The sequence below is a fragment of the Stenella coeruleoalba genome, assembly GCF_951394435.1.
Source record: "Stenella coeruleoalba genome assembly, chromosome: 19".
NCBI lineage: Eukaryota > Metazoa > Chordata > Mammalia > Artiodactyla > Delphinidae > Stenella > Stenella coeruleoalba.
In genome coordinates, this window is record NC_137165.1 from 3,499,937 (window position 1) to 3,509,176 (window position 9,240).

At 54.1% G+C, this 9,240-nt stretch overlaps 1 protein-coding gene across 2 annotated transcripts in view; it reads left to right on the forward strand.

Annotated features, from left to right (window-relative positions):
* Nucleotides 1-9,240, forward strand: part of TEKT3 (tektin 3) — a 164,397-nt gene that overhangs the window by 50,420 nt on the left and 104,737 nt on the right. The window lies entirely within an intron of this gene.

Consider the following 9,240-nt stretch of genomic DNA (forward strand, 5'->3'; position numbering starts at 1 on the left):
ACCGCTGTTGTAAAGGATACAGGTCAGATACAGCCAAATGGAAGAGATGGGGGTGACACAGGGTTTCCATGCCCTCTCCAGGGCTGCCACCCCCAGCACATGGACTGTTCACAAACCTGGGCGCTCCCCGAACCCCATCGTTGAGGGATTTTTACGGTTCTCTTTATGTAGCCACCATCGATGAGCTCACTGGCCATTGGCGATTGAACTCAATCCCCAGCCCCTCTCCCTGCTCCAGGGGCTGGGGGTGGGGTCAAAGTCCTAACCTTCTAAAGATCCCCTTTCTTGCCACCAGCCCCCATCCTGAAGCTATCAAGGGCTCCCCCACTGGCAATCGTATTAGCGCACAAAACGCAATAAGCTCCACAGGCTTTAGGAGCTCTGTGCCAGGAACGGGACAAGGAGCACATATTGTGTTATTTTACCACAGTCTCCTCAGCAGGTAATTCCTCTTGACTTCCTGAGGCGGCTCCTCCAGCTCTTCTGCCTGGCCCCCTCTCAGTCTCCTCTTCGCCTCTCATGACTTAAATGCTGATCTTTTTCATGGTTCCCTTCTCATCCCTCTTCTCAACTCACCCTATGAAAATGAGACCTATGACAATCTCTGGCCTCATCTTTTACCAAATCTCTGTGCCTATAACCATGGCTGCCATCTTGGATTCCAGGGTCATCTGGACAGCCGTCCAGTGGGCACGACTACCTGCTTTTTCTAGGATGCCCCCAATAAAGATAAGCACCCTTTCCCCAAACCTGCTGTCTTTCTCTTTTGCTTGTCTCCATCACCCAAGTCAGAGACCCGAGCATCTTCCTAGACTCCACTCTCTCCTTCATCCTTATAGTTAGTTGTGGTCACCTTCTGTCCGCTTCTGTTCATTCTCACTGCCACTAACTTGCTTCAGTTTCTCATAATTTTTCCCCCAGTTGCTAAACAGCTTATTTACTGATCTCCCTCCGCCAGTCCTGCTGGCCTCCAGTTCATGATCATAGCAAAGCCATAGGAATCTATTATGATATCCCGAGGTGTTATATGTGTATAACTCTCCACGTATCAGGGACTTAACACAATAGATGTTCATTTCTCACTCCTGTAGAATTCAGTTGGGTGTTTTGTGGTCAACTGCCATGTGGTGGTCCAAGGTTTCCTTCTATCTTGTGGCTCTGCGTCTCCTGGGACCTTGGATTCCTTTGCTTCTTAGCCTATGAATGGGGAAAAAAAGGGAATGAAGGGTTACATTGGTGCTTTCCTGGGCCAGGTCTGCACATAGCCAGAACTCAGACATAAGGCTGTACCTTATGATGGATACAAGGTGGGGGAAATAGAGTTCTTGGCTGGGCAACTGATTCCCAGCGTCAGGCTGACACGAAGGACAGGAAGTACAAACCCTTGGTGCACAACCGTAGATCTCTGCCTCAGGGATCTTTCTGAGCTGATAATGCTTCTCTCTCCTTAAAGTCATTCAGCAGATACCATGGTGCCTGCAAGGTGAAGATCTAACTTTGCAGCATGAATATTTTAGGCAGAGGAAACAGGTAGCACAAAGCCCCAGGGTGGGACTCTTCATGGCTTGGCTTCTACCTGTTTACAAACTCACTTCTCCCTGCGACCCTCTCCATCCACCTATGCGCACCCTATGTGTTGGCCAAAGTTTTTGAAGTTCTCTGAGTAGGTCAGGCTCACCTGCTCTCATTCAGCCTGGCTTCCTGCTACTCATCTTTCAAGAGACTGGTATCTGGTGCTGGCTTCAGTCTTACCTTCAGCTAATCTCGGTTTTATACTTTACACTTCAGCAATATTGAAATAGATTTTAACTTTTAGAATCACATCATGCTACTTCCTGCTACTTCCTGCTTTTACTCACGTTTCCTATTTTTCTTCCCTTGTCTCTGTAATGCCTACATGTTATTCAGAACTAAACTCAGGTGCCATTTCCTCCTAGAAGTGCCTCTGATTCTTTCTTCTCCCAGGTGAGCTGGGTGGCCCTTTCTCACAGCGTCAGCCACGTCTCTACCAGAGTGAGTGGCACACAGCTTCTCACAGAGTACTTTCGTGGTCACCTGGGGCCAGGAAATCATCCAAGCTAGTGATTCTTAAAGAGAGAGAGGGGGGAGAGAGTCAGGGAGGGAGAGAGAGAGGGAGAGAGAGAGAGAGAGAGGGAGAGAGGGAGAGAGAGAGAGAGAGAGGGAGAGAGAGAGAGAGGGAGAGAGAGGGAGAGGGAGAGAGGGAGAGAGAGAGAGGGAGAGAGAGAGAGAGGGAGAGAGAGAGAGAGAGAGAGGGAGAGAGAGAGAGAGGGAGAGGGAGAGAGATCTGAGAGGCAGAGGCAGTCCTGGTCGGAGTTTGGGCTTCACTTCCAGGACTCTGTGGAATCCTGGGGGAGGCATGTCTAGGTTGGGGGGTGACATGGGTCCTGCTGCATGGTTTGGGGAGACCACTCAGGCTGCTGGGTGTATAAAGTAAATCGTATGGAGACTAGGGTAGGAGCGGGGAGGCCAGTCAGAGGTCATGAGAGCATCCTGTGGGTGCGGAGGCAGCTGGGAGCCGGTGCCGGCTCCCCAGCGCCCAGGTCTTAGCTCCCCCTTGGAGGACAGACGGCTTTGACAGTCCCTGAGCTCCTCTCCCCCAGATGCACCTCCGTGAGAGGGGAGAAGAGTAGCATGTAAGTCCTGCATTTGTTGGGAGGACTCAGTGCGTCAATACGTGTAGAGCACGGGCATCCACGCCGTGAGCTGTTATTCTCATCGTCGTCTTCACTAGGAGGGACGGTAGTAGCAGCAGCTGCAGCAGCACCTACCATCATAGTAGAATGGAGAGGAAATGACGCATTCAGGATACTTCTGCAGGCTGAGTTAACATGACTTGATAGATTGAATCTTGAGGATGAAGGAAAGAGAAAAAAAAGGCTCATTTTTTGTGAAAATGGTTTGTGGGTGGTGCCCTTAAATGAAATGGGGAAGACCAATGAAGGAGCAGGTTTTGGGGTGTGTGTGTGTGTGTGTATCAGAGCAGGGTAGCTCTGAGCAGTTTTGAACAGGGTAGTTGTGAGGCACCTATAAAACATCTGGGAAGGGTGGGGTAGGACGTCTGGGCCTGGCTTTCAGAGAAGAGCCCAGGGCTGGAGACACACAGGTGGGAGCCACGCACAATGATGGGGTCACCCTGGGAGAGGGTGCCGATGGGGAAAGGAAGGGGAGCCCAGGACCCCTCGCTTTAAAGGTGGAGCAGGGGGGTGGGATCTGACGAGGAGCCGGTGAAACTGGGACCGAGTGGAGGGATGGGGCTGAGGGAAGAGGGAGTTTCAGGAGAGGCCGCGGGTTCCATTGCTGCCAGCAGACAAGGCAAGTTCAAGGGGCTGCCTCTACTTCTGCAAATTACAGCGTAGATGATGGAGTTGGGCCGCATGGAGGTCATTTGCCGGTGGGACGGATGAAATTTTACTTTATCCATTGGTAATTCAATTTACAGGTCAGCTCAGTTAGAGAATCTGGTTGTATCCTCTCCTTGCCGCCCGGCAAGCATTAGGTGAGGTGAGAGCCCCCGGGGGCAGCAGGGCCTCCAGCCCCTCAGAATGGCCTCCAGAGGGAGCTGCCACGGCCCAGGGCTGGGGGCTGCTCCAAGTGAGAAGAAATCCCACTGTTTTCTTGCTCCTGCCGCAGCTTCAGAATAAAGTTTTAGAAACCACCCGTAACGGGGGACCAAACTGAGGCGGAAAGAGTGTTTCTAAAACCGGAATCAGAATTTCCACGGACGCCAGAGTTTGGTGCAGCAGTTTTGAATCTAGACACACATTCACACACCATTTCTGCGACTTCCCGGAAGCAACTATTAACCTTTCAGTCTTTCTCTGTTACCCAGCGGGAGGGAGGTGGCAGACGGGCACTTTCTTGTGTGCCAGCATCACCTGGCGGGCTTGTTGAACCACAGGCCCCCGGGCCCCGTGCCAGGGTTTCCAACGCGCTAGGCCAGGGTGGACCAGGGGAAATGCATTTCCAGCAAGCTTCCAGGTGACGCTGCGGCTGGCCCTTGGACCACCCTTGGCGACCTCTGGGCTGGGTCACACGCTCCCTGAGAGCAGGGAAGGCATCAGGGGGAGGCGTCCGTAAGTACATTAAATGTGCCTTCTGTGGATCCCTCGGGGCTCAAGAGTGGGGTGAAGGCTGTGGTGAGGCGCAGGGACACGCAGGGCGGCCGTCGCCAGCTTTGCTGCTGCCCCTAAGCTCCCTGGCAGCCCCACCAGAGCTTCCTGCGACAAAGCAGCCGTCTTCGGACTCTGCACCACCTTCTTGAAGCCTTCCCGACTCTCAGGTTTCCTCCTTGACCTCGACTGTCAGAAATGTTAGCAGTTCAGGTGAGGCCTGCGTGTTCGCGGGTGGACTTTAGGCAGCATTTTAGGCAGAGGGACGTGGTGACACAGTGCCCTCTTCCTGGGACCCCCATGTAGCCCTGGGGAAAGCCAGTCCCTCGTCTCCCCACTCCAGGGCCAGAGGAAATGGGGTGGGGCCCGGCCTGTGGCTTTTGAGAGACGGAGTCCGTCAAGGTTCCATCAGAGCCAGATGGATGCCGGCGTCCACAGCCCGCCCGACACACGCGGCTCCAGGTTGCGGGCATCGCGCCCTCGCCGTGCACAAGAGCCTCCTTTCTTCCTCGAGGAAAAGTGACTCTTTCACGGCCTGTGCAGCTGAAGGAAATGGGAAGTCCCAGAGCATCCTGAGCCCCTCTGGGTTCCACGAGGTCCCCCCTTTGCCTCTTCCAGCCTCCTCCCAAGTTCACAGACGTGCAGGCCTCCGCAGGCAGGCAGGGTCCTGCCGGCAAACGGGGTTCTGGAGCCGAGGCCCAGGTTTGACGGAGGGAAGGGAGAAGCCCCCCGGCGCCAGGCTCCAGGCTGGACCACAGCCCCTCCTGGCCCTCCTGCCGTGGCAGCCCTCACAGAGCCGCGCTGATCCCTCCCCGCTGGCTCTACATTCCTGGGTGATGAGGGAGGGATTCCAGTGTTTACTCTGAACAATGTTTTCCTCTGTCTGAACCGACTGGGTGTTAAATTCTTCCAGATTTCTGGCTTCATGTCGCAACTCCAATGGGACAGAAACAGGTTTACGGCAGTTGGCAAGGGCGTGAAAGCAGGCTCGTCCGGGCACCTTCTGCGTCTAGAATTTCCATGGGCGGATGGAAAGACCGCCAGCCACCCTGTGGGCGCTGCGCCTGCCTGTGAGGGGCTGGTGGCGGCCTCTCCCCAGCTTTGCGCCCTGCCTTTCGCATTTCCCGCCCTAGAGGGCAAAGTGAGCTTTCTCTGCTGAAACGCAGCGGGAAGGGAGAACCAGCTGAGTACTGAAGGCCAGGGCTTGCTGTGTCTTCTCAGCTAAGATAAACCCAGAAGTTGGGCTCATAAGGAATTCATTTGGTGGGATGTTGGGAAACTGGCATGCTGTGTGGGGAAGAGGTCAGCACTGGGGGGGTGGGGGTGGGGGAACCCTTATTTTCATAGAGAAATCTAGTGAGATGAGGCCTAGAGAGCTGGGCTGGAAAGACCCCAACACAGCTGGTTGGGTCTCAGGACCGAGCTGGTAGGTGCCTGTGATAAGCTGTGACTCTTACGGTCGTTTATTACTGAGCAGCACAACCACACAGGGCCGTGGAGACTCTCTTCTCTTTCGTGAAGGTACAGAGACTTTCGGGAAAGCAATGGGATCAATTCAAAGATAAAGGCGCTCTTCCTTCCGAGCACAATAACCTGTTCCTTCATTCTTTTTTTTTTTCTTTTGCTGTACGCGGGCCTCTCACTGTTGTGGCCTCTCCCGTTGCGGAGCACAGGCTCCGGACGCGCAGGCTCAGCAGCCATGGCTCACGGGCCCATCCGCTCTGTGGCATGTGGGATCTTCCCGAACCGGGGCACGAACCCGTGTCCCCTGCATCAGCAGGCAGACTCCCAACCACTGCGCCACCAGGGAAGCCCTCCTTCATTCTTTATCGACGATGACTTGCTCTCCGTGGGGTCCTGGGTGAAGCCCCAGCCTTGGGGCAGCTGCCCTTCAGCCTCTTGAACTGGAACAGCCCAAATCCACGTTGGGCAGGGGGCAGGCAGTGGCCTTGAAACCCCCGGCATTCTCACCCTGTGCTCTCAAACCCTGGAATCCTACTCTTGAATCCCTGTTATGGTGTGTGTACGTGTGTGTGTGTCTGTGTACGTGAGTGGGTGGGTACGTGCGTGCACACACATGCGCTCATGCACGCACAAGTAGGAGAGAAAGATGGGTGGCCATCCACCCAGGTCCAGAGCCCAAACGGTATTTATGTAGCGGGGGTGGATAAAATAGTTGCTTGATAGAACTTGACTTTATAATCTGGCTGCTTCCGCAAAGCCATTTTGATGCCAAAGTCGTTTTTCCTTGGTCTTAAAAACAAACCACTAAAAGCTCTGCTTCCTGAACCTCTCAAGAATGTGCAGGAAAAGCACCCTGGCACCATCCCTGAGACCCCACTTCCCACCCTGCCCCGTCCCTCACTCTGACCCTGATCCCTCCGACCACGGCAGTGTGTCCACGGTGTTGAGATGGCCTTGTTGAAATTGGCTTTGTTGGAGGATGGCTTCATTTCCATGGTGTTTGATAGCCATGAATCCTTTACGTGTACGTGTTCCCTTGTAGCAGGAATTGCACTGTCCTCCCCGAGACGGGGGCAGAGCGGAAGGGGGAACCAGGCAGAGGAATTGCTCCCACGGCTGGCAGATTCCACGTCTCTGTTCAGTCTCAGGACTAGGATCCTTCCTGGAAAGTCTGATAGGGGCCTTGTACTGGTTACCTCTTGCTGTGTAACAAATTACCCCCAAACTTAGTTCCTTAAAACAGACGTGTTATCTCGCAGTGTCTGTGGGTCGAGGATCTGAGTGAGACTTAACTGTGCCTGTGTCTCCAGGTCTCTCCATGGGGGTGGGCGCAGTCGTGGTTTTGGCCAGGGCTGTGGTCCCGTCCAAAGCGCTAACTTGGGAGGGGCCCCACCCAAGCTCACTCGTGTGGTTATTGGCGAGATTCAGTTCCTCACAGGTTGTTGAACTAAGGGCCTCCGTTCTTTGCTGGCTGTTGGCTGGAAACGCCCCTCACTTCCTTGCCTCTGGCTTCTCTGTAGGGCAGCTCATAATAGGGCAGCTGGCTTCCCTCAGATGAACAGAGACAGAGAAACAGAGACAGAGACACAGAGAGAGAGACAGAGAGAGAGAGAGAGAGACACAGAGAGCAAGCTGAAGCTGGAAGCCAAGGTTTCTGTGTAACCTCATCTGCGATGTGATGTCCCATCACTTGACCACATTCTATTTGTTAGAAGTGAGTCGCTAGATGCAGGGGGAGGGGGTCTCAGAGGATGTGAGTTCCAGCAGGGGGGATCCTTGGGGGCCATCTGGGAGGCTGCCTACCGAGGCCTGTGGGCCCAGTTGCGGTTGAGTCTGTTCAGCCCATGGGCTCTGCCACCCCACACTTATTCTGATAAGCCCGTGGCTGTGAGGGGCAGAGGGAAACGAGTTCCATGGTTACCCTTGCTCCTCCTGGGGGTAAGACACAGCATTCTAGAGACTTCTCAGGGGCCAGTGATTCTGAGCTTCTAAACTGGCTACACGTACACTCCACTCTCCCCTCCCATCCCACCTCCACCCCAAGGAAAGCGAACGAGCCTCAGGCAGAAGCCACACCAGCCACCCCCGCTGTGGTCTCTTCCACTCTCTGGATAAAGCTCTGCGACACGGCTACTCTCTCTGGAACTTATCTAGTTCTTGCCTTGGGTGTGAATGTTACAGCATATTCTTGTTACCAACGTGAGCCCCGGTCACGCACCCGAGAGGGAAGTTCATACCATTAGTTCAGGATTCCTGGTCTCCTCTATAAAAGCAGATGGTTAGAGAGAGCTTACTAGTCATGAAATCCTTCCACCTGAATTAATTGGATCTGAGTAACATCCCCTGAGGCAGGGTGTTTCTCACAGAGAAACGGAAGTTCGGAAGAATCAAGTAACCTCCTCAAGATTGGACAGAAGTGAAGTTGGTGTTTGTTGCTCTCTTTCTGGCTTACTTTGCTTAGTATGATAATCTCTAGGTCCATTCAATATTCCGTGAATGGACAACCATAATGGAAAAGAATATGAAAAAGAATATATATGTATAACTGGGTCACTTTTCTGTTCAGAAGAAATTAACACCACGCTGTAAGTCAACTATACGCCAGTAAAATTAAAACAAACACTCCGCGTCCCCTTTAAGCTGCTCACATACCCAGTTCTCTAGATTCTTCCCAGCAGGAATCTGGCGAGACTCCTTGGCCCCGGTTTGCTCATTAAGTCATTCTAGGCCGGAACTGCGGTGGCCCGAGAAGAGAAATGGGGCTCCGCTGGGACCAGGGGTGTCGAAGCTGAGGGTCACCCAGCGGACACGCCCAGGGATGTCACAGACTTAACATGGGGCGTGTGTGCATGTGCGTGTGTGCACGTGTGTGTGTGTAGGTCATAGACCCCTCCCCGCCCCTGGGGCTCAGGGCCGTGCACCTGTCTGTGCATCTGAACACACGTGGCTGCAGGTGGACCCTGATGCCTCAGAGCTGCCGGCCTCAGGGGTCACCTGCAGAGGGTGTCCTTTCCGTCAGCAGATGGTATAAGCGGAGCTGTTGGGAGTGGGGCGGATATGGGGGATGAGTGAGACTTTGGGACAGCAGTGTGGCAGCAGCTGTGTTGGGGGCCCCCCACCCTGAGCCCATTCTGCCCCCTCCCCCTGCTTCAGCCTCTTTGCGGATGTCACAGTCCTGCGTGTTAACGAGGGTGAGAACAGTCCAACCAGTCACCCTCACATGCGCCCGGGCCCCGTGCGCTGTGCTTCACATGACACACCTCCTGACAGCGTCCTCGTGGCAGTTCCTGTCATTGACCCTATTTTACGGATGAGATCGTTGAGACCTAGGAAGTTTAGGTATCCCGTTTCGGGTCACACAGCTGAGCAGTAGCTGCCTGTCCTGCACGCTTGCTCTCAATTCTATGCTTTACTCCAAACAATGATTTCATAGGCAGCCTTGTTCCGTTAGGAACTTTGGCTAATTCTTATATGTCGCCTTCCGGAGATATTGAAATACACACACAATAAGATCACAGAAACACGAAAGCAGCAAGGAGAGAGCTGGTTTTCCTGCAAGGCTGCACGAGGGTGGGTCGGCAGGGCCAGGCCTTCACTGGGAGAGAGCGTCCGTCCACCCGGCACACGCCGTGGAGGGCCCGTTCCC